This window comes from Hypanus sabinus, chromosome 7, assembly GCF_030144855.1.
Source record: "Hypanus sabinus isolate sHypSab1 chromosome 7, sHypSab1.hap1, whole genome shotgun sequence".
Taxonomy (NCBI): Eukaryota; Metazoa; Chordata; class Chondrichthyes; order Myliobatiformes; family Dasyatidae; genus Hypanus; species Hypanus sabinus.
In genome coordinates this window covers 46,805,310-46,829,778 of record NC_082712.1, presented here as the reverse complement: position 1 = coordinate 46,829,778, position 24,469 = coordinate 46,805,310, and the positions used below count along the sequence as shown (strand labels likewise).

The following is a 24,469-nucleotide window of genomic DNA, read 5'->3' as shown; positions in this document are numbered from 1 at the left end:
AGCCGTCCGTGAGAAATGATTTTCAGATTCACTACTCTTTGGCACAAGAAATTCCTCCTCACTTGTTCTAAATGGATGTCCTTCTGTTCTGAGACTGTGCCTTCTGGACATAGACTCACCCACAATAAGAAACATCCTCTCCATATCCACTCTATCTAGGCCTTTCAATATTCTATAGCTTTCAATGAGATCCCCCTCATTCTTTTGAATTACAATTAGTATAGGCTCAGAGCCAACAAACACTCCTCATATGTTACCCAGAATCATTCTCATGAACCTCCTCTTGATCCTCTAAAATGCCAGTACATCTTTTCTTAGGAGAGAAGCCCAAAATTGCTCACAATCCTCCAAGTGCAGTCTTACCAGTGCTTTATAAAACACCAGTATTATATCCTTGTTCTTACATTCTAGTCCTTTCAAAATAAATGCTAACATTCCTTGCCTTCCTTACCACCATTTCAATCTGCAAGTTAACCTTTGGGGAATCCTGCACAAAGACTCCAAATTCCTTTTGCACCCCTGATTTTTGAATTCTCCACCCATTTAGAAAATAGTCTACACTTTTATTCCTCTCCCAAAGTGTGTGGCCATACACTTCCCTACACTAAATTCCATCTGCCATTTTTTTTTCCATCTTCCTAAGCTCTTCTGCAGACTCCCTGCTTTCTCAACACTATCCATGCCTCCACATATGAACATATTGTCTGCAAACCTGGCCACAAAAACATCAATTTTGTTGTGTGAATCATTGACGTATAACATGAAAAGAAGGGGTCTCAACAAGTGTTCCTTGTGGAACACCACTAGTCACCAGCAGTCAACCAGAAAAGGCACCCTTTATCTCTACACTTTGCCTACTGCCAGTCAGCCAGTCTTCTATCTTTTTTAGTATCTTGCCTGTAACACCATGGGCTTTTATCTCTTTAAGCAGCTTCACATGAGGAACCTTGTCAAAAAGATTCTGAAAATCTAAGTAAGCAACTTTCACTGGCTCACCTTTGACTATCCTGCTGGTTACTTCCTCAAGAATTCCAACAGATTTTTCGGGCAAGATTTTCCTTTAAGAGACCATGCTGACTTTGGCTTAATTTATCCTGTACCTCCAAGTATCCTGAAACCTCATCCTTAATAATGGACTCCAACATCTTCCCAGCCATTGAATTCAGGCTAACTGGCCTATAATTTCCTATTTTCTGCATCCCTTCTGTCTTAAAAAGTGGAGTGATATTTGCAACTTTCACATCCTCTGGAACCATTTAGAATATTGTGATTCTTGAAAATTATTGATATAATGCCTTCACAATTTCTTCAGCCACCTCTTTCAGAACCCACTCCGCCTGATCCATGAGACTGATCTACCTTTAGACCTTCAGCTTCCCAATCACTTTCTTCTTAGTAATAACAACTACATTCACTTCTAACCCCTAACATTCCTGAATTGCTGTCATACTGCTAGTGTCTTCCACAGTGAAGATGATGCAGAATACTTATTAATTTCATCCACCATTTCCTTGTCCCCCATTACTACCAATCCATTTCCCAGAGGTCTGATATCCACTCTTGCCTCTCTTTTACTCTTTATATATCTGAAAATGCTTTTGGTATCCCCTTTTATTTTATTGGCTAGCTTACCTTCACATTTAATCTTTTCTCTCCTTATGGCATTTTAGTTGCCTTCAATTTGTTTCTAAATGCTTCCCAATCTTCTAATTTCCCATTAATTTTTACTGTATTATATGCCCTTCTTTACCATCTTCTGCTGTCTTTAACTTCTCTTGTCAGCCACAGTTGCCTCACCCTCCCTTCTTCATGATTGGGATGTATCTATCCTGCACCTTCTGAATTGCCCCTGAAGCCCCAGGCATTGCTGTTCTGCCATCATCCTGCTCGTATCCCCTTCCAATTAACTTTTGTCAGCTCCTCTCTCATGCCTCTGTATTTCCACTTACTCCTTTATCTTCTCCTTCAAATTTGCCAGTGGAACTTGAGGGGCAATTTTTTTTTAACAAAATGGGTGGAATCTATATGGAATGAGCTGCTGGCAGAAGTGGTTGAGGCAAGTGCAGCAACAATTTTTTAAAAGACATTTAGACTGGTACATGGATTGGAAAGGTTCAGGACATTATAAGGAAAAGTGCTGGCAAATGAGTCTAGCTTGGATGGGGCATTTTAGTTGGTAAGCACCTTGTGGGCCAAAGTACCTGTTTCCATGCTGTATTACTCAATGACTCTATGACTGGTGCCTGCTCCTGTGTAATTTTGATAACTTCTTCACAGTCCATGGTATTACCCATTTTGGTATCATCCATATTATCAGCCACACCTTGTACACTCAAATCTAACTTTGTTTTCTATAAATATTGAACAACAAAGGTCCCAACACCAGCTCCATGGCTCACCACTAACTACAGGCACCCCTGCTCAACAAAAAAATTCCCTCAAACATTGCTTTCCACTTCAGGGAGATCTTCCTAATTGGATACACAGTTGGCCCAATGGTAGGAAGTAGAGGCTGTTGGTTAAAGGTCGTTTCTCACACTAGAGGCCTATAACTAGTAGTGAACACAGGGTTTGGTGCTGGGAGTTTTGTGTTTTGTTGTTCGTATAAAAGATTTGGATAGGTGATATGGAAGATTGCAAAGAAGGTTTATATCAAGTAGCTTTGGTTAAATAAAAGTATTAGGAAAATATTCACAAAATGCTGGAGAAACTCAGCAAGTCAGGCAGCATGAATAGGAATATGCAGTCAATGTTTCACACTAAGACACCTCATCAGGATATATTTTCTATATTTTTTAGTAGTGTGATTGGCAAATGAATATTCTATTGCAGATCCACGTAACCACACAGTGGCTGGGTTGTTTTTGACAAGCAGACTTTGCCAACTTTTCAGAGATAGGTATGTTTCTACACCATATTAAATCTTTTTTTAAAATCACCCATTTAACTTCTGTGTCTTACCTCATTAGTAGAATTGTTCAATTTGCAACAGATAGTTTGTGACTCATTGTGTTGCGGTCAGCCTTAAATCCAGAAACTTTATCCAGTTCAAAATTCCATGCAACTCATTCATATAATAATTTTAGTGAGATAAAGTAATACATGTTTGGATAATTGAAGTTTCAGAGCTTAGTCATTACTGAGGAACTTTACACTTTATTATCATTGAATTCTTTGAAGAACTACTATAAACGTTAGACAATGGTATGACAGATGTAACATGTTTAAGTTTCCAAAATAACTGATGCGGTGCCAAACAGTGGAGTTGAAAATGATTAAGATGTGGAGTCAGGGAGCAAGAAGCTGAATGAATAACAGGCTGTTTTCGAAAGGGAAGCGAACGATTGGGATTAATTGTTACTATTCAGATTGGAAAACATAAAACCAAAGCACAGGGACCAGTGTCAACATCACTGTTGTTCACATCAACTAATTCAGAAATTGAAAGTGCAATTTCAAACCTTGTATTTGACAGCAAATTGTAGTTGAGGCAGAGATACTTGCCAAAATATGGGAATGATGGATGTGAGCTGGCCGAAGCTGCGTGCATATGGTGATTTATTTCCACTTTGGGTAAGGGTGAGATTGTGCACTAGGGTAAGAAGGATATGTAGGCCACACATGGCTTAGATCATATGGGGTTAAATATGTAGGAGGGCAAAGCAATTACTGTGAATAATTCACTGAAACTAGTGAGGAAGTTAATGAAGCCACAAGGAAGCTAAGTCTGGGAGTACATTTCAAAGGGAAGGAATTGAAAAGGTGTTATGTTCAACTTGTATGAGAGACCGGTAAGCTTAAACTGGTAGCACTTTAAGCAGTTCTGCATTCCGTGATGTAAAATAATATAGAGGGAGTGCAGAGAAAATTGTAAGAATTAATTGATAATACCTCTCAGCAAAGGTGTGAGTTGGCTCTAGTTTCACCAGAAAAAAAAGAATGAGGGGGATCTATGAAATGTTTGACAGACAAGAGGCAGAGAATATGCTTTTATTTGTGGGCAAATTCAGACAAAGAATCCATCACAGATAATTGCAGATGATTCCAGGAGGGAATTTAGTAGCAACCGGTAATATTGTGAAATGGACAGAGAAATTGAGACAGCACAGAAGTGTTTATGGGGAAGTCAAGCAAGTGTATGGAAATCAATAAAAATTCAAGTGCTGGAAAACCAAAACAAAAATCGAAAATGCTGTAATGAACATTAGGCACATCTCTGTAGATAATGTAGAGGGCACAGGAGAGTTATTAATTAGCAGGAGAGACTTATTGTTTTACAGACATCCACTTGCTTGCTCTGTTTTTTTCCCTCAACCCAGGGTATAGAACAATTATGTCCATTTTGTGACAGTGGAGAGAACTGTTTGTAAGTTGATCCCATGGTTTAAGTAAAAAAGAGCCTCTGAGACTGACAGATTGAAAAGTTAGGAAATAAAGAAAAAACAAAGCAAATGATTTCAGGGGTAGTTCAAGTCACCAATACTTTTGTCCACTGTTGCCATCTTGAAGTGATCAAATGGGGAGTAAAATTCCAATAATCAAGACCTTGGTGGTGCGGGACTGGCCATGGTTTCTCAACCGGGTTTCCTCAGAACCCTGGGCTTCTGCCAGAGGTGTCGAGGGGTTCTGTGAGAGATCACAATTTTAAAAAAACTGCTTTTTGAACTTACTGCGTTGTGCGATGCTAGTGCTTGACGTGGTGGACAGTGATAGAGCAGCCCCACTAGCAATCTCATTAGAGGTCTTTCGGCCCCGTATGGCAGTGTTCAGTAGAACCATGTTAATTTGGCTGAGTCCATTCTCAGTTTCTGACATGAGATAGGGAGGCCGTTGCTAATCAGTGAGGGTTGTATTGCACAGAGGGGAGAATGGTAGGCTGATGAGGAGTGTGAACTGCGTTTTCTGAGCATTGAATGGATTTGTCCAACTTTGGCACATGTTCGGCACAACTTTGTAGGCCTAAGGGCCTGTATTGTGCTTTAGGTTTTTTATGTTTCTAACTTGGGCTGTGACATCAGCCTCTCCCTCCTGAATTACCGTCCCCAACTTCCCATTATGTACCATGGACTGACTTACGGGAGCAAACAAACTCTATTGAATAGTAGAAAACTGGAGGGAAATTTTCATTCTAAAGAAGGAATTTTTACACACCTCTACTCAGCTGCTTAGCTTTAAGTCTTATTGAAACTCACCTCGAAGAACTGCTGAGTAAAAATGGAACGGTATTCTTCCTCCTAGTGTATGACAAGGTGAGGGACCTTTTCTCTGAATCTTCTACTCAGCCTGAGAATTGGACCTTGAGAGAAGAGGACGAACTTTGTGAGCTGCTGTCTGATCATGTACTCAAAATGAGATATACTGACCTGCCCCAGGTTCCAGATTTCTGTGAAGTCAGAGTATCCTGCCGCTCATCGGAAAGCAAAGAACATTTTGCTGCAGTTTTCAACTTCTAACATGTTTGAGCAGGCTTTTTTCTTATAAAACGAGTGTCAAGAGCAAGGAGAGAAATTGTCGCATTTCAGTTGAAACTGAATTCCGTATGTGCTTATCTCAAGTTCACAAGGTTGATGACCCACAAAGGTTGGAGGTGTTGTGGATAGTGTGGAGGGCTGTCAGAGGTTACAGCGGGACATTAATAGGATGCAAACCTGGGCTGAGAAGTGGCAGATGGAGTTCAACCCAGATAAGTGTGAGGTGGTTCATTTTGTTAGGTCAGATATGATGGTAGAATATAGTATTAATGGTAAGACTCTTGGCATTGTGGAGGGTCAGACAGATCTTGGGGTCCGAGTCCATAGGACGCTCAAAACAGATGCGCATGTTGACTCTGTGGTTAAGAAGGCATACGGTGCATTGGCCTTCATCAGTCGTGGGATTGAGTTTAGAAGCTAAGAGGTAATGTTGCAGCTATATAGGACCCTGATCAGATCCCACTTGGAGTATAGTGCTCAGTTCTGGTCGCCTCACTATAGGAAGGATGTGGAAACCATAGGACCACGTGCAGAGGAGATTTTTTTACTCAGAGAGTGGTGACTGCGTGGAATGGGCTGCCGGCAAAGGTGGTGGAGGTGGATACGATAGGGTCTTTTAAAAGACTTTTGAATAGGTACATAGACCTTAGAAAAATAGAGGGCTATGCGTAACCCTAGTAATTTCTAAGGTAGGGACATGTACAGCACAACTTTGTGAGCCAAAGGGCCTGTATTGAGCTGTAGCTTTTCTATATTTTTCTATGTTTTTCAACCCAGAAATGAGTATTCACGTAGCAAAAAACAAGCACATTTTCACATGTTAGGCTTATATTTGAGCCTGATCATGTCACTTAGTAAGAAAAGGATTAAGCCATCTGACTGTTGAGCCTGCTCTGTCATTCAATAAGAACATGGCTGATCTGGCCGTGGACTCATCTCCACCAATCTGCCTTTTCCCCATAACCCTTAATTCTCCTACTATACAAAAATCTATCCAACCTTGTCTTAAATATATTTACTGAGGTAGCCTCCACTGCATCATTGGGTAGAGATTATTCAACATTGTTAATAAATCTTTGCATTGTAAATAGCATTAATTAAAATCAATTTATAATCTTCATTTAAATTAAATTAAGCCTATCTTGCTTAAGCCAGTTATTTAACAGAATTTTTTATGATTTTCTTATGAATTTAAAAAATTTATGAAAGGGGAAAAAAGAGATTAATTTCAAGAAAGGTAAGCTAAGCTTAACTACCTGCCTTTTTTCAAAATAGGTTTGCTAAAATTCATACTCTACTCAAAAGAGAATTTGAAAATTATTTTTGGATTACTATATCTACAATTTACTGATCACACTAACATACCATGAGCTGTAGATATAATAATTTTATGCAGGGGTTTCCTCAGACCTGACAACTATCTCAAGGCTTCCTCCAGGGCAAAAAGGTTGAAAAAAGGCTGCTGTAGACTATTGGACGTGAATCACATTTATTCTTCAAAATCCATATTTAGTTCTTTTATTAGGATTATAGTAATTTCAGTAGATCTCAGACCAATGCGGAAACCATGGTCCAGTCAGCCCTGGGGAACCAGCAGACAAAATACTGGAGGAACTGTGGAGGAAAATGGGTACTTGACATTTCTGATAGAGACACTTGCATCTAGACTCAGAGAGCATGGGAACCAGGGCTTTAGTGAGTGTCAGGAGAGCAGGAAACACTTCACCTGGTGAGCCAAATGCTGAACCATCAGCTTTTCTGAGTAGCTTTTATCAGAGCATAATAGATTTGGCAGAGGTCCCTGTATTCAAATGAAACCTGGGAGGAGTGGGGACTAAATCCATCTGTGTACTCAGAGTTAAATTTCAGCTTAATACTTGCAGTTTTGCAGTTTGCTGTATCTGAATCACTTGATCAGTTCTCTTGTATCTTTTAAGTACTGACAGTCTTAAATTTACTACGTGCGGTCTAGTAATTATAGAATGAGATTTCCTTATCCCCGCACTTGTGATAATAAAATAGTTCCAATGGAACATCGTTAACATGGATGGGAAATTATAAAGCTTCTCTTGTTTACTTAGTGGAAGTATTAATATGCCCAAAGAAAAACTTGCATACAATAGTAATGCTAATAGCAGTTTAAATAGTCTGGACTCCAGTCATTCCTGTAAATTCTTTTTGGTTTGTTTGCTTTCAAGTCACTTGCGACCACCCAGCCATGCACATGTTATTCTTGTCAGCCTAGCCCCAGAAGTGGACTACGAATACACACACTGAAAATGCCTGTCAAGTTATTTTAATTCTGAGCTAACTATGTGTCAGTCTTCTCGAATTATCTCTCAGCCATTTATTCTTGCCTTTCATTTCCAGTTTTGTGATCACACCGTCTAGGGTCTGGTTCTTGGCAGAGTTATTAATTCCAACAACAGCTCTACTAATACCATCAATTCAACTTGCATGTTGCTAACTACTTTAATTAAATGCACCATACAGTATACATCAATATACAGTATCTGTTCACTGATCTGACAGGCAGTGGTGCAGCCAGCAGAGCGGCTGCCTTACAGAGTCAGAAACCTAGGTTCAATCCCAACCTGAGATGTTGTCTGTGTGGAGTTTCTCACTGTGGAGGCATGTGTTTCCTCCCACATCCCAAAGACATACAAGTTGGTATGTTAATTGGTGACTGTAAATTGCATCTATTGTGTCATGAGTGGTAGAATCTGTGGGAGCTGAGGAGAATGTGGGAAGAACTTAATAAAGGTAGGATAAGTACAGATGGGAGGTTGATACTCAGCATGGACCCACTGGGTTAAATAGTCTGTTTCTCTGCTCTATAGCTCTATAAATTGATGATTATAAAGTCATTTTCAGTTATGTAAATTTGTGGTCGGTTAGATTCTTATTCAGAAATAGGAGATATATTTTAATAATCGTTCCTAAAACTGCACTGATCAGCAATCTTGAAGCTACTCTAGAATATTTTAATACAAGGGAAAGAAATAAGCTTTAACACAATCCCCTGTTATGTGGGTTCAGGGAAGATTTTCCATTGTACATGGCACATGACTGCTCTGTGAGTGCAAGTTTTTCACACAATATGAGTTAGTTCCCAATTGATGTGGAGCTGTAATTGCCCTGCCTAGTATCAGTTAGTTTAGTAAATACAACAATCATTAAATGATTTCTCACCAGACAGTCATAGAAAGATACAATGTGAGAAAAGGCACACCACTCTAATGGGTGTAGGCCAACAACAACACCCATTTACACTTGCTCCACATTCATTTGATGTTTTATTCGATCCAATGTTGAAACTGAACTGTAGTGACTATACACAATATGGCTACAGAGCTGGTCAGAGGCTCAAGGTCCTGCAGTGAGTAACTCATCCGCCAACTTCCTAAAGCCTACCTATTATCCTACTGTCATTTGCCTGGATAAGTGCATGGCGCATTCTCAGTAGCATTCAAGAACATTGACACCATACAGGACATAAGCACCCTGCTCACTACGATTTACTCACTCCACCACCTACAGTTTCTGCCATCTGTAGGGTATGCAGCAACTCACCCAGACTGCATAGACAGCACCTTCCAAACCTCTCACTTCTACCAGTTAGGACAAGAGTCACAAAAGTATAGGGAACAGCACGACCTGGAAGTTGCCCTCAAGTTACACACCATTCTGACTGGTGAATATATTGACATTCCTTCACTGTCAATGGGTCAGAATCCTGGAACATCCTCCCTAAGTGTGTGTGGGTACGTCTGCAACGCAAGTGCTGCATGGTGGGGGTTAAATGCTGGCTGAGCCTTCAAATCTCACATCTCTGGAATGAATAAACAAAAGCATTCTCAGTAACTCTCCCCACATTCTGTCACTCACCTGCACACTTGGGGAAATTTATAGTGACTGATTAACCTATCAACAAGCAGATCTTTGGGATCTGAGGGGAAGCCCAAGCTTTGGAAGCAACTCGTAGTCACACAGGGAACAAACAAACTCCACACAAGCAACACCCAAGGTCATGATCGACCTTGGGTTTCTGGCACTGTGATGTGGCAGTTCTGCCTGCTGTACCAAGATTCACGTCTGATCTTTGAGCAGGATTCCCCGTTGAATACCAGAACTGTGACTGTTCATTGTCACTTCGTTCCTGTACTGAGCAGCAATGAGGGCAGTAATGGCAACATAGCAGGCACTTCTGCTGAAGTAAGTAACTGCTGCCCCCCCCCCCCCCCCCGGCTAACCTAGTAGTTAAAAGTCAGCATCTGATGGAATACAAGACTATGCAGACTAAAAGCTTCAGGTTAACCTGAGATTCTAGTGACTTTTCACCATCTTTCAGTTCAAACATAAACTTTTGTGTTGTGCATTCCCAAAAGAGTGAAAGTAACAGGGAAGTGAAGGTGATGCATTGAGTGGGCCTTTTATCCGGTGCATTATCTTGAGTGCATAGATTGCATTCCCACCGGGCAATGAGTATTACAAAGATTCTTCATTCACATTGGAAAAATACCTTCAGTATGACACTAGATGGGAAATATCACTCAGAGAAGTAATGAAAATTGTATTTCAAAAGTAAATCACACTTGAGAGTTTGGGATAAAGAAATATCATGTAAACAGCACCTTATCTCCCCTGAAATTGTTTTCTTCTATCTGCGAGTGGGTAAAATAATGAGAGATACACTGCAGTACATTTGAACATCTTGCCTCTATCAGTACTGAACAAACTTCTCTGATGGATAAACTGAACTATTAGAATATTTATCAATGTTGTTAGCCACTTGAAACATTGATAGCCCTTAAAAGTAAACCACACTAAATTCATTCCAAAAATAAGGAAAGCCTTCAACAAGTATAAAGTGAGTCACATGCCTTGAGTGGTCCCACACCACAACAATGTAAAAACTGATCAGTTTGGCAGACATTGCAGAAACTTACAATGAGGTAGCTAACATAGAGGTGTTGCAATTGTCAAGAAAAATGAAGTGAAGTCAAGTTTACTATCATGTACTCAATTACAGTGAAGTTCAGGCACAATAAAAAAGTCTACTTGCAGTGGCATCACAGACATGCCAGCAGCAACAACTAAAGCACGAAATTTAAATTGCACCTAAATTATACAACAGAGAATTGATAGAAAAAACCCTGCAAAAACAAGACCTCAGTGTTAAAAATCAAAATCAGAGACAAAAGGTGGTCCAGAGGGTAACTTTGCTGAGGTAGGATTAGGGTTGTGCAGGTCAGCTGAAGAACCTGATGGTTGTAGGAAAGTAGCTGCTCCTGAACTGCTGTCATGTCAGGGACCCATCAGGTCTTTGTCAATTTCATGTGTGTCAGGAAATGTAGAGGAGGCTTGACCGAAATGCAGAGGAGCAGTGACGATTTATAATAAATTGCAAAATAACAAGCCACAAGGGGCTACAAAATATGAGAGAGTAGGTGCTAAACACCACAAGCAACAGGGTAACTGAAGTCCAGGATCAACTGGTTGAGGATAGCTGGTTTTCTGAGTGAACAAGAGCTGCAGATGAAAGCTAGGTTTAAATAGGCTGCAGGTGATGAGTTGAAAATGAGTGGCAGGTAATTCTGGTTAGCTGGGTGGAGACTGGGACGTTCTGCCTTTGCAGGCCGGACGGGAACCCCTCTCCTAAGGTTGGCATGCAACAGCCCAGGGCTCTCCAGTGGAACTCCTCGATGGGCAATGGATCCAAGATGAAACTAGATGGCACCTCGAGACCTCCTCTCCCAGTCCCTTTCCTGTCACTCAGGTACAGCACATCCCATCCACAATTATGTGAATCCATCAACTGGCAAACCAACTACACTGGACCACCTTCCACCATCCGAGGCACAGGCTGAGGTGAGTTAAGTGTTCCATGAACAATGGGCTTGGGGCAGGACACCTGGAAGGTAAATGTGATCTTGACAGGTGTTTGCAGCTGGAGACTGTATGTGACTGTATGATACGATGGGCAATCTCGAAGGGACCAATGAACTGAGGCGGGAGTTTGAGGTCGTTGGTGGGCAAGGGCAGATCTTGGGTGGACAGCCAGACATGGTCCCCAGAGCAGAGTAGTCTGGCTGGGCACTGCAGGTGCAGTTAGCAGCCAGGATGGACCCCATGCCCTCTTCCAAGCATTCTGGCAGCAGCAAACAAGGGACCTGGCAGATGAGACCTCCACTGTTGTCTCCTCCATGGGGAATAGAAGCCACGAAGCACTTGAATGGGTCGCATACCCCTGGCAGCGGTGGCGTGTAAATTGTGCAACAGCTCAGTCCAGAGTAGATAAACTTCTCTACTTGCTGATTGGCTTTTTCTGACTGCCTTTAACTCTGCAAAAGATATCCAGAGAGCAAATTTAGTGAGGTGCCAAGGAGGGAACAGAAGGCTCACTAGAAGCAGAAGATGAATTGTGTGCTCTGGTCTGAGACAATGTTCTGGCAGAAGCCTTGGCAGTGAACTGTATGTTGGAGAACTCGTTTCACTTTCTTACTGGCTGATGGAAAGTTTGGGAGGGCAATGAAGTGGGCCACCTTGGAGAACTGGTCTACCACTGTCATGATCACTGTGGACTCTCTAGGTGGTGGTAAACCTATGATGAAATCCATAGCGATGTGGGACCAAGGGTGTTGAGGGACTGGTAGGGGCCTCAGGAGCTCAGAGAGCTGCTGGGAGGAATTGGACTGGACACATTGAGGGCAGGCAGCAACAAACTATCATATATCTGAAATCATGGTGGTCCACCAGAACCAATGTTGCAGCAATTCCGGAGTCTGATACATGCCTGAGTGGCTGGAGAGGGGTGAGAAGTGGGCCCACTGGAGAACTTCAGAGTGCACAGCTGCTGGTACTTATACATGGTTGTCAGGGGTGTCAGCTGTGCTGTAAGATCTGGTTCTCAAGGTCCCAAGTGACCATGGTGAGGATCTGCGAGGCTGGATTGATGGGCTGAGGGTCACTTGCATCGAATTGTTGTGACAGGGCAACTGCCTCAATGTTCTTGGAGCCAGATTGGTAGGAGATGGTGAAGATGAATTGCTTGAAGAAGAGGACCAAGTAAGCCTGACATGGGTTGAGTTGATGGATCATTTGTGTGGATACTAAGTTCTAGTGGTCAGTCCAGATCAGCTTATTCTTCTCTTCTCGTGTGTCTCTTTTTCTTTTCAAGGTGGCTGGGGTTCTGTCAGAATCTGTGATCTACAGCTGCAGCTCAAAATATGGTTCTTCACAGGTGGTCGTTTCAGCTTCAGACTTGCTGTGTGGCCTGGCCTTTCGATATCTCCAGGTGTGGCCTGGAAGATGTGTGCCTTCAGGGTGTGGCCCCGTGGACGATCCGATTCCTTGCTGATGTTGTTGACTGAAGTGTCACAGGAGATTGAAACATCTAGACAGCAAGCAGTTTATGCTGCTGTCGAAAGAAGCCCCTGAACTTGAGCGATCTCTCTTTCTCTCTCTCTCTCTCTCTCTCTCTCTCTCTCTCTGGATGATGTGAGAGTCTGTTGGTCCTCCATTCGGGGAACTCGGACAAACAATGCAACAGAGTGTAACATCGAAACAGCAAGCTGCTGGTCTCACCTCTTACTGTTGCAGGAGCGATATCTCCCTCCCTCACTGGTGAGAGAGAGAGCCTTTCAGAGATGTTAAAGTGTTGGGATGGAGAGTAATTTTTGATGGACTCTAGATCATGAGTACTTTGGGGGCTTTGCTACTGTTTGCATGGTGGGTGGTGAGGGGTTGATGCTTTTGCTGGAGCACGTAGGGGAAGTTTTATGCTTTTGCTACTTTGTGTGTGAGAGTGGGAGGGCGACCTTTGGGTTTTCTTTTCCTGTTTTGCGGATATCTGCGAAGAGAAAGAATTTCAGTTTGTGTACATTTCCTGATATTGAACTGAACTATTGAATCATTGAAGGGCTCTGTGTTTCTCCAACAGCCAATGTCTCCATTCTTCCAAGACCCATTTAATGGCCAGTCTCCTACTCCATAATGGCACTGTGCAGAGTTGAACTTGCACGAAAAGAAGGCACAGGGGTGTGCCTTCCTGCCTGGTCCTCGCTAGGAGAGGATGGCCGCCGTGCCCAGGTTATATACATTCACCTCTGCCACAAAAAGTCTGTGAGGGTTTCAGATGGCAGAGAATGGGAGCGGTGGTGAAGCATCTCTTGAGCTCCTTGAAAGCTTGTAGTGGCAGCAGACCAGTTTATCCGTGATGTATGTGACTTGATGAGGTAGGTGCTTGGGCTGTGGTTTTGGATGAAGCTGCGGTTGAAGTTGGAGAAGCCTGAGGAACAATGTAGCTGTTTGAGGGAGCACAGCCGAGGCCACTCCACAAAGATGCATGCTTTCTCTGGATTCATAGTTATGCCTTGGGTGAAGAGATGAATGAAATGACTGGCATGTGGAAATGGCATTTTTCTAACTTGCAGTACAGTTGGTTTTTGAGGAGATGCAGAAGGACTAAATGGACGTGACAGGCACGGCTGAGAAGATCTTTGGAGAAAATAAGGATGTTGTCGGATAACTTCTTTAATGAAGGCTTGGAAAATGGCTGGAAAGTCCAAAAGACATCACCAAGTATTCATAGTAGCCAGTGGGTGCTATGAACACTGTCTTCCACTCATCTCCCAGAGGATACAGATTAGGTTGTACATGCTTCCTAGTCCAGCTTGTTGAAGATTTGGGTCAGGCAGAATGTTTTGAATGCACTATCCATCAAGGAGAGAGGGTAACAGTTCTTAATGGTGATTTTATTGAGTTCAAATCAGTCGATGCAGGGACAGAGACCCTCATCTTTCTTTTTTGACAAAGAAGAATCATGCACAGCTGGAGACTGAGATGTTCAGACAAAGCTGTGCTGTAGCTTTTTGGTGATGCAGTTATTCGTGGCTTTGGTCACAGGAGGAGAGAGGGAGAGCAGATGACTTTAGGGAAGGGTGGCGCCTGGGAGGAGGACAAAACACAGCTGTGTGGGCTGTGAGGCGGCAGGGTGCTGGCTTCCCTTTTACTGAAGGCAATGGCTAAGTAGTGAGGTCCAGGTTTCCTCCATCTCCATGGATTTATGGGGTGAAGTCAACTGAGGTTACGGGCAGGTGGGTCCCAAACTCAGTGGTGCATCAAATGACCAGGCAAAGTGAAGGTCATGAGTTGGAGAGCCAGGGGTAAAGAGAGGAGTGTTGGGTGAGTCAATGAGGAGGAATTGGAGGTCATGTGGTGCTCTCTGATACACAGGCTGTGTGCACCCCCTGACTTTCGCAGTCCCTAAGGGATGTCCGTTTATGACTATGATGCAGAATGGGTGAGATAGGCTCTGTAGGAAGTCCAAGCTGCACACACAGTGTCACATCTAGAAAGTTGGCTGCTGCGCCAGAATCCAACAGAGTTTCCTACATGCCTAGAGTTGTCAGGGTGTGCAGGAGCACAGGGAGAGTGAGTAATGCCATGGAGCTGGAATGAGAGGCCGTAGGATCAAAGGCTCCTCGTCTCTTCCTGGATGCAGTGGGCATTTGATATGTTAGTTGTCAGGCACACAATTTGTTTCCCCACCAGCGCTCACATTCTCGGGGCGTTAAGGGAGCCCTCCATCACTGTCTGCATTCTGGAGGCATTGCTGAGGAGGATGTTTCAGCCAGAATGTTTCTGGGAATGGAACTGGGGGTCTGGCTGAAGAAATGGAGGATTGTTTTAAATGAGGTTTGTCAATATGGAGGGCCAGAAGGCTTTTGGGATTGGTCGGCATCTCCTGGGAATACAGTTGATCCAAGAGGCCCTCCAAGAGGCCACGATGGTAATAGGCCAGCTGCACTGAGAGATGATGAAGGCAATCTTGGCTTGGTCCATAAAATACCAAGATGCCTGAAGCTCAAAGTGCATAATGCACTGGGACAAGAAGTTGTGGCATCGTGCTGGGGGGTACATCAAAGCATCTGGGCACCGGAATCTGGGGCTCCAAGAGAGGAGGTTGAATGATGAGGGTTTATTGTATCAAGATGGAGAGTTGGTTGAGAGAGGACAGCAAATGGTCAAATGTTTCCTACAGCTTCAGGGTTGTGTGCTCTTGTTGACAAACAACTTCCTTTAGGCCAGCAATCATTGGTTTACTCATCCTGTCAGGAACTTTAGAGGAAACTTGAACCAAACTCATAGCAGTGGAGACAATTAAAGTGATAACTTTAATAATAACCTACAAAATAACAAGCCATAAAGCAAAAGAGAACAGGTACTAAACACACGCAAGGAGCTAGGAGCAACCGGTTGAGGCTAGCCGGTTCAATGAGTTAACAAAAGCTGTGAATGAGAGCGAGGGTTAAATAGGCTGCAGGTCAAGAGTTGGAAATAAATTTCAGGTGTTTCCTGTTAGCTGGGTGGGGACTTGGAGGTGTCTGCAGGTGGGGGCCATACAATGTGGAATTTAGCTCTTATTCTTTTTTCCTTGAAAATTAAATGTTGCAGGTTACATAGTTAGGCACAAACTTATCATGGGTATGGTTTCTGGATACATTATGACATCCCTGGATGTAGAACTGATGGTAGCTGAGGTGGATTGTGCATGGGAGCGGCCAAGCCAGTCTCCACCCTGGAGCTGATTGATAGGTGCTCTCAGTATCATGCAAAGTTATCCTTTTAAAAGATGAGGTGCAAATGTATCCAGTTTCTCTTACTTAGCTTTCAGAAATGACACAGTTCAAATGAAATGTGGGTATTTTGCCAGATCTGCAATATTCATGCATTAAATTGGACTCCGCAAGTGGTAAACTGAATAATGAGAATAAAAGGTTTTAGGGTGGCAATGACTTATGTCCTCACATCTTCATGAAACTCATTCAAAATGCTGCAGGAACTGAACAGGCCAAATATGGAAAGGAGTACAGTCGATGTTTCAGGTCAAGACCTTTCATCAGGACTTAGGAAAAAAGAAATGAGAAGTCAGAGTTAGAGGTAGGGGAGGGGAGGAAGAAACAGAAGGTGATAGGTGAAACCAGGGTGGGGGAGGGGTGAAGTAAAGAGCTGGGAAGTTGATTAGTGAAAACGATACAGGGCTGGAGAAAGGGGGGATCTAATAGGAGAGGACAAAAGGCCATAGAAGAAAGCAAAGGGGGAAGAGAACCAGAGGGTGTAGGCAAGGAGATAAGGTAAGAGAAGGACAAGGGGGAAAGGTGAAGGCAGTGAGGGGTGGCAATTATCTGAAGTTCAAAAAATCAATGTTCATGCCATCAAGTTAGAGACCACACAGACAGAATATAAGGTGTTGCTCCTCCAACCTGAGTATGGCCTTATCGTGGTGTAGAGCAGGCCATGGTTTAACATGTCAGAATGGGAATAAGAAGTGGAATTAAAATGGGTAGTCACTGGGAGATCTCGGTTTTGCTAGCTGATGGACCATAAGTGTTCAGAGAAGCAGTTTACCGATTTATGTTGGGTCTCACCGATATACCGGAGGCCACACTGGGAGCACCAAACACAGTAAATGACCGCAGCAGACTCATAAGTCAAGTGTTGCCTCACCTGGAAGGATGGTTTAGGGCTCTGAATGGTAGTGAGGGAGTAGGTTCCATTTGCAAGGATAAGTGCCAGGAGGGAGATCAGTGGGGAGGGATGAATGGACAAGGGAGTTATGTAGGGAGCAAGCCCTGTGGAAAGCAGGAATTTGTTGGGGGCTGGGAGGGGGGGAAATGTGCTTGGTGGTGAGGTCCCATTGGAAGTTACAGCGAATTATGTGCTGGACTCGGAGGCTAGTGTGGTGATAGGTGATACCTTATCCATGGTACAGAGGCAGGAGATCCCATTGAGATTGCATAACCAGTCTGTGATGTTACCTTATTAACAGGATTTGACTGAACCTACTGTTTATTGCCTTGGTGGAGGTTGTAGGAAGAGCTCTGTTGCTCCTGTTGCCCTAAAATTAAGATTGTTGTTCCCCAATAACATCAGGCCTAAATGTAACCCTAAGGCAGCATCCATCTCTAAAGACCCTCACATCTATGACAGCTTTTTTCTTGCTATTACCCCTGGGAAGGAAGTACAGGAGCTTGAAGAACCTCACTATAACTTAGGAACAGCTTCTTCCCTTCTACTATCAGATTTCTGAATAGTTTATGAACACTAACTCATTATCACCTTTTTTTGCACTTCATAAATTATTTTTTAAATTACGGTGATTTTATTTCCTTGCACTGTACTGCTGCTACAAATCAGCAAATTTCACATTATACACGAGGAAATCTGCAGATGCTGGAAATTCAAAATGTTGATGGAACACAGCAAGCCAGGCAGCATCTATAAGGAGAAGCACTGTTGACGTTTTGGGCTGAGACCTTTCACTGTATGCCAGTGACAATAGAACTGATTCTGATTCCATAAACCTAGCATGAAAGAAAACATTTCTGCATGCCAGTTCCTCAGATGGGGACAAAGAGTCAAAGAGCACTACAGTACAGCAAAAGGACCTTCAGTCCATCTAGTCCATGATAGCCTGGCTTTCTACCTAATCTCATCTGCCTGCACTCCACGCCTCTCTCATCCATACACCTATCCAAACTTTTCTCAGATGTTACAACTGAACCTACATCTATCACTTCCGATAGCAGCTCATTCCACACAAACCACCCTCTGAGTGAAGAAGCTCCCCTCAGATTCTCCTCAACTGTTTCAGCTTTTACCCTGAACCTATGACTATTTGTTCTAGTCTCATCCAACCTGAGGGGAAAAATTCTGCATACTTTCACTCTACCTATACCTCTCTTAATTGTGTGTACCTCAATGGGATCTCCCCTTATTTTCCTGTGCCCCATGGCAATAATCACTGCGATAGTTTAGATTGAAAGGCTAATGGGCACAGAGAATTCCTGCCTGAAGTCAAGTGTGAAATATCAGGAGCACGGGAAATTCTAGCACCAATCTGATGCACGGCTCCATGCTCTTAGTGAAAATGAACCAATACCAGCCACTTAGCTCATCAACTTGGAGGCTCATTCATTTCCCTAGTAATTTTTTCATTAATATTAATTACTTTAAGAGCCTCATGCACTGTAGACCTTAGATTCCACTCAATTTCCATTGTATATTTTGTGTCTGCTATTCTGAAGGCAGACACAAAATATTTGTTTAACATCGCCGTCATTTCCTTACTTCCAATTATAATTTCCCTTGTTTCTGCCTCGAAAGGACATATATCTGCTTTCATTTCTATGCTTTTGAAAGGTATTCCATTCTCATATTTCTTGTAATTCACTGTTGAATTTTTACACTCTCTTTATCAGTTTTTATAAAAAACCTGCTGATTTATAAAGCTCTTCCAAAGCTAAGGCTTAAGTGTTTTTTTAGTGACGGTTTCAACTTAATCCTTTCTTGCAATGCTGTTATATTATCCTTAACTGGTTAGCCACAGTTCCATTGGAGCTGAGTTTTTATTTCTCCATGGATCATATTATCATTGATTATAAACTTTCCATGGATGTTCTCCACGCACATCTTTTAATCTAATTTCGGAAACACTCTCAACAACTTCATCCCTCTTTACACTAGATGTTGCACTGAACACAAGAGATTCTGCTGATGCTGGAACTCTTGAGCAACACACGCAAAATTCTCAAGGAACTCAGCAAATTAGGCAGCATCTATGGAAGGAAGTAAACAATTTTCATTTCAGGCCAAGATTCTTCATCAGGACTGATGAAGGGTCTTAGCCTGAAACATCAACTATTTACTTCCCTCCATAAATGTTACCTGACTTGCTGAGATTATTGCATACACTCCTTCTGAATGCACATATTCCTGGCTTCATCCCATCATTACCATTATACCCACATTCTACACCATCCACAAATAAGTCAGTCTTCCAAATCATGTCAGTTGACAGCTATCTGAGTGATCTGCCAGCTGGTGCCATTGCTCTATTCCCTATAATGCCTTAACTGGGAAGGTCTCCAAATTCTAATCAACCAGCTCATAGTCAGTTCTGTTGTTGACATGAATTGGTGATGGATGTTCTCCAAATGCATATTGCCTTGTCGCAATAGAGATTGATTTTGTTGATTAACTTATCTGTTGCCTTATTCTAACTGTTTAATTTTGAATGTTTAACGTTAATTGTGATGTTGTGAATCGTCAGACTGTTATGAGTCTCGACTGAGAGGATGTGATACAACCCAAACATCTGTAAGTTGTCCATTTTTGGGAACCCCTGCGATAGAATACAAGAACACATGACAATAAGAGCAAGAGTTGGTTACCAATCCCTCAAACTGGCACCGCCAGTAATTACCTATTTCCAAGCATACTGGAGGTTTAATTGTCAGATATATGTAAGTGAAACTAGATAAATATTGGTAGGAGCATAGAACAGTTAACAGAATAACAGGCCCTTCAGCTCATCATGACGTGCTGAAATAACTAAGCTAAAGATACACAGTCCACTCTGCCTAGACATGGTCCATGTCCCTCCATTGTTTGCATATTTATCTTCCTATCTAAAACACTCTTGGATGTCTCTATTAACTTTTCCTCCACCACCACCCCTGGCAGCTCTTTCTGCATACTAACTGTCTGAGTAATTGTTGACTCGCACATCTCCTTTAAACTGTCCCCATTTTCCCTTAAATGCATGCTCTCTATTGTTAGACATTTCAACAGTAATTCATAATGTTATAAACTTCCATCAGGTCTCCCTCTGCCTCCATCACACCAAATAGAACGACTACCCTAAGCAACACACACAAAATGCTGAGGAACTCAGCAGGGCAGGAAGCATCTAGGGAAATGAATAAATGGCCATCAGTTCAAGCTTTGACACTTCTTCAGAAATGAAGGGAGAAGGTGCTAGAATTAAAAGGCGTGGGGAGGGGAGGGGAGACCAGCTAGAAGATGATAGGTGAAGCCAGGTGGGTGGGAAAGGTAAAGGGCTGGAGAAGAAGAAATTTCATAGGAGGAGAGAGTGGACCATGGGAGAAAGGGAAGAAGGAGAGGCTCTAGGGGGAAGTGATAGGCATGTGAGGAGAAGAGGTAAGAGGCCAGAGTATAGGGGAGAAGAAGAGAGAAGGGGGAGGAAATTTCTTAACTGGAAGGAGAAATTAATACTCATGGCTTTAGGTTGGAGGCTATCTAGGTGTTGTTCCTCCACTAGTTTGTCCATTCTCTACTCCTAGCATTTATCTTCTCATCCAGGCAGCATCATGTAAACCACTTCTGTACCCTCTCAAAGCCTTCACATCCATATTGTAATGGGGCAATCAGAATTGAAAGCAGTAGTCCAGACATGGCCTAAACAGAGTTTTATAATGCTACAACTTAGCTTCCTGATACTTGAGCTGATTGTCTCAAATAGTAAAGGTCAGCATACCTTTAACATTCTATTGACTTGGCCAGCTAAAATAGCTATGGACTTGAAATTCAATGTCTCTTAGCTGTATATGAGTTTGAACAAAATATGGTGCAGTAATTGCCGAAGATACCTTATGACGAGACTTTATCTGAAGACGCAGTGAACGTAATTCAGGCATAATTAAATTTTCCAGGTCAATATTTCTAAGATGTTATAACGAATCAGATAATAACATATCAATTTAACTTCTGATTGTTAGTAATTCTTACTATTACTTCTGGTGCTGGAACCTCAGTAGGGACAATGGCAATGTTCTGAACAATAAATTGGACCATCTTTCTAAGATACACTGGGGCCAAGTAATAAATGAGGTAAGATCCACGTAAGGGATCAATTCATAATGTGCTGAAACCCAGTTAATTCCTTGCTAACTTGCCTTGATATCTCGTATCTGACCCAAATCCTGCATGGATTACTTCCTTATATAAGTAATAATAAGAATAATTGAAAAGAAAATATTGGAGCTCATCCTGGCACTGTCTAGTTCCTCACTCCCTCAGCAGATAATCACTAATTGTCAATTTATGTTTTTCATGAAAAAGATCAAACCAAAATTTTAATTTATTTAATAACCCATTTTCTTTGTCTTTGTTCAAGTTAGGGTTTTATGAGTGAAAGCAAAGATTTTGGTGCTTTAAATGGAATAAGATTCATCAGCCCTGATATGATCCCTCAGATCTACAGAATGAATAAACAAAGGAAGCACTTGGATAATCTTGGATTTGAAATTCCTCTATTCAAAGAGAGGAGAATAAAACAGACTCATGTAATTGCGTGTGAGAAAGAGTGGATTGAAGGAACTGTATATTTGTTTCTGAGAGAGAAAGACAGAAGAGAAAGGTGCCTCATTATTCTGAAATACAACTCAATAAATTAGAAACGAGAAAATCTGCAGATGCTGTAAATCAAAGTAATACACACAAAATACTAGGGGAACTCAGCAGGCTAGGCAGCATCTGTGGAATAAGAGTAAACAGTCGATGATTCAGGCCAAAACCCTTCATCAGGACTGGAAAAAAGAGATGAGGTCAGAGTAAGAAGGTGGGGGGAGGAGTGGAAGAAGTACAAGGTAGTAGGTGATATGCGAATGGTTTACTCTTTTCCATAGATGCTTCCTGGCCTGCTGAGTTCCTCCAGCATTTTGTGGCTATGACTTCAATGAATTAGAAATGGTTTATCATTGTCATAAATACTGGGAAACAAAGGAAAGCTTCAGTCTGTGTGCCTTCCAGACAGATTACTCCATACAGAGGTACACTGAGGTAGTAAAGAGGAAACCAGAATGCAGAATATAATGGTCCTGCTACAGAGAAAGTGCAGTGCAGATAGACAATTAGCGTGCAAGTGTCGGGGCAAGGTAGATTAGAAGATCCTGATTTCATCTTTAAACATAAAAGAGGTAGGTGACAGTAATAGAAGCTGTCCTTGAGCCTGGAAGTATGTGCTATCAAGCTTTTGTATCTTCTGCCCAACAGGAGGGGAGTGAAAAAAGTACATCTGTGGTGAAGGGGATTCTTGATTATGTTGGCTACTTTTCCAATGTAGTGCTAAGTGTGGAGGGAGTCAATGGAGGCAGAGCTGGTTTGCATGATGGACTGGCTGCATTCACTACCCTGAGCAACTTCTTGCTGTGTTGGGTAGAGCAGCTGTCACATTGAGCTGTTTTACATACAGATGGGATGCTTTCAAAAGTACATCTATAAAAATTGCTCAGGGTCAGAAAACATGATGTTTTGAATAGTAGTAACTAGTATAAATAATTCTGTACACAATCCCATTTCAAATGAACTATTTAACAGGGCCCCTGTGGTGTGGAGAGAGGAAAGGGGCTTGTTTTGTTGTTTTCTTGCATGTTTTGTTTTATTTTGTTACATTCTGTGTTGTTCTGCCAAGCATTGTGGGGATGTTACGTTGGTGCCAGAATGTGTAGTGTCACTTGTTGGCTGCCCCAGCACATCCTTAGGTGTGTTAGTTTCTAATGTAAATGATGTATTTCACTGTATGTTTTGATGTACTGTACATGTAATAAATAAATCTGAATATGAACCTGCTTGGTGAGCGTTAAGATTCCATGGCACTATTCACTGACATGCAGGGTAATATTACCATCCACATCATTCAACCAGCCTCAAGAGAGGAACAGAATGATCAGTTATTGGTTCCTGGAAGCTCACTGATAACAGATTAGCTGCCTTGGCTTCTGACATATTCAGAATGATAATGCTTCAAAAAAATAGACTTTCATTGGCTAGAATGTGTTTTCCAGCTTGAAGTGCTATTGTTTTAATGTATGCACCTACTGTCGCATGGACCGATACTTTTGATTTAATTGTGTCGATAAAGGTCAAGGTAATGGATTTTACATGCTACTTTATGATTTAATTGTTTTATATTAAATATATTACCATTTTTATTTGGACTGATGACACATGGAAGGGAATTTCTGCCTGAATAGCAATTCTGATTATTCTTTCTAATGTAATTTAGGATTATGATCAATATCAGACTTTCTTACTTGAAGTCTAGTGCAGCCATTGTACTATAGAAGGATTTAAAAATAGAAATAAACATGATGTGTAACAAGTTATGCTCCAAATGGTGAGAAGACGCCGTCATGCAAAATGGAAAATCAGCTACAGCTACAATAAACTCCATTAATAGTACCCTTAACAATGTGAAAGGAATATTCTTGTCACAGATCCTGCAAGGAACCAATTGATAAGACTCAGGCTTGCTTGCTTCGTTCTTGGATAGAAATCCAGCTGTGAATATGGCTGAAATGTTAAAATAAGGTTCTATCTGCCTGCAGAATCAAAGTATGAAGAGAGAGGAATTGCAAGTAGTGCTGCTGCTACACCTGTCAGGTTCAATCCTCACCTTGAGTACTCTGTGGAGTTTACACATTCTCCCTGTGACTGTGCACGTTTCCTCCAGGTGATATAAAACATAGGTTAATTGGTCATGGTAAATTGTCCCTTTGTGAGTGGTAGCAGATTCAGTGGAGATTTGATGGCTGTGTGAGAGAGTGTAACTAAATAGGAAAGTGAGGGAATGGGATGGATAGAATGCCCTGAGTTTCACCATCGATGGGTTGAATGGCCTCCTCTGTCAGAAGAAACTATGAAACATTGGAAATATACATTACATTTCATTGGCCCTTTGTTCAAATCTGGCATGTCTGGACAATGAAGATGCTATTTTTAAATTTACTGATAACACCAGTGTTGACGGACAACTCAGAAGTAACAAATCCCCATATAGAAGGGAGATTGAAAATTTGGCAGAATGGTGCCCCAACAAGAACCTCTCACTCAATGTCAGAAGAACCAAACAGCTGACCACAGGAGGGAGAATCCAGAGGTCCGTTAGCCAATCCTCATGAGATGATCAGAAGTGGAGAGGAGCTTGTAGTTTTAAATTCTTTGGCGTTATCTTATTAGAGGGACTGTCCTGACACTGGCCCATGAGTGCCATTACAAAGAGAGTGTTGGATATAGACAAGTGCATTACTGGGAAAACTCTCCCCATCATTGAGCACATTTTAATGGACAGCTGCCACAAAAAAGAGCCCCACCATCCAGGCCATACTCTCTTCTCATCAGTGCCATTGGAG

The 24,469-nt window shown here is 42.0% G+C and overlaps 1 long non-coding RNA gene across 1 annotated transcript in view; it reads left to right on the top strand.

Moving 5' to 3' along the window:
* Positions 1-22,732, top strand: part of LOC132396760 (uncharacterized) — a 69,820-nt gene extending 47,088 nt beyond the window's left edge. Inside the window, exon 3 of the long non-coding RNA XR_009513103.1 lies at positions 21,454-22,732. This is a non-coding gene — a long non-coding RNA (uncharacterized LOC132396760). The remainder of the gene's footprint in view (positions 1-21,453) is intronic.
* The last annotated feature ends 1,737 nt before the right edge of the window (positions 22,733-24,469 follow it).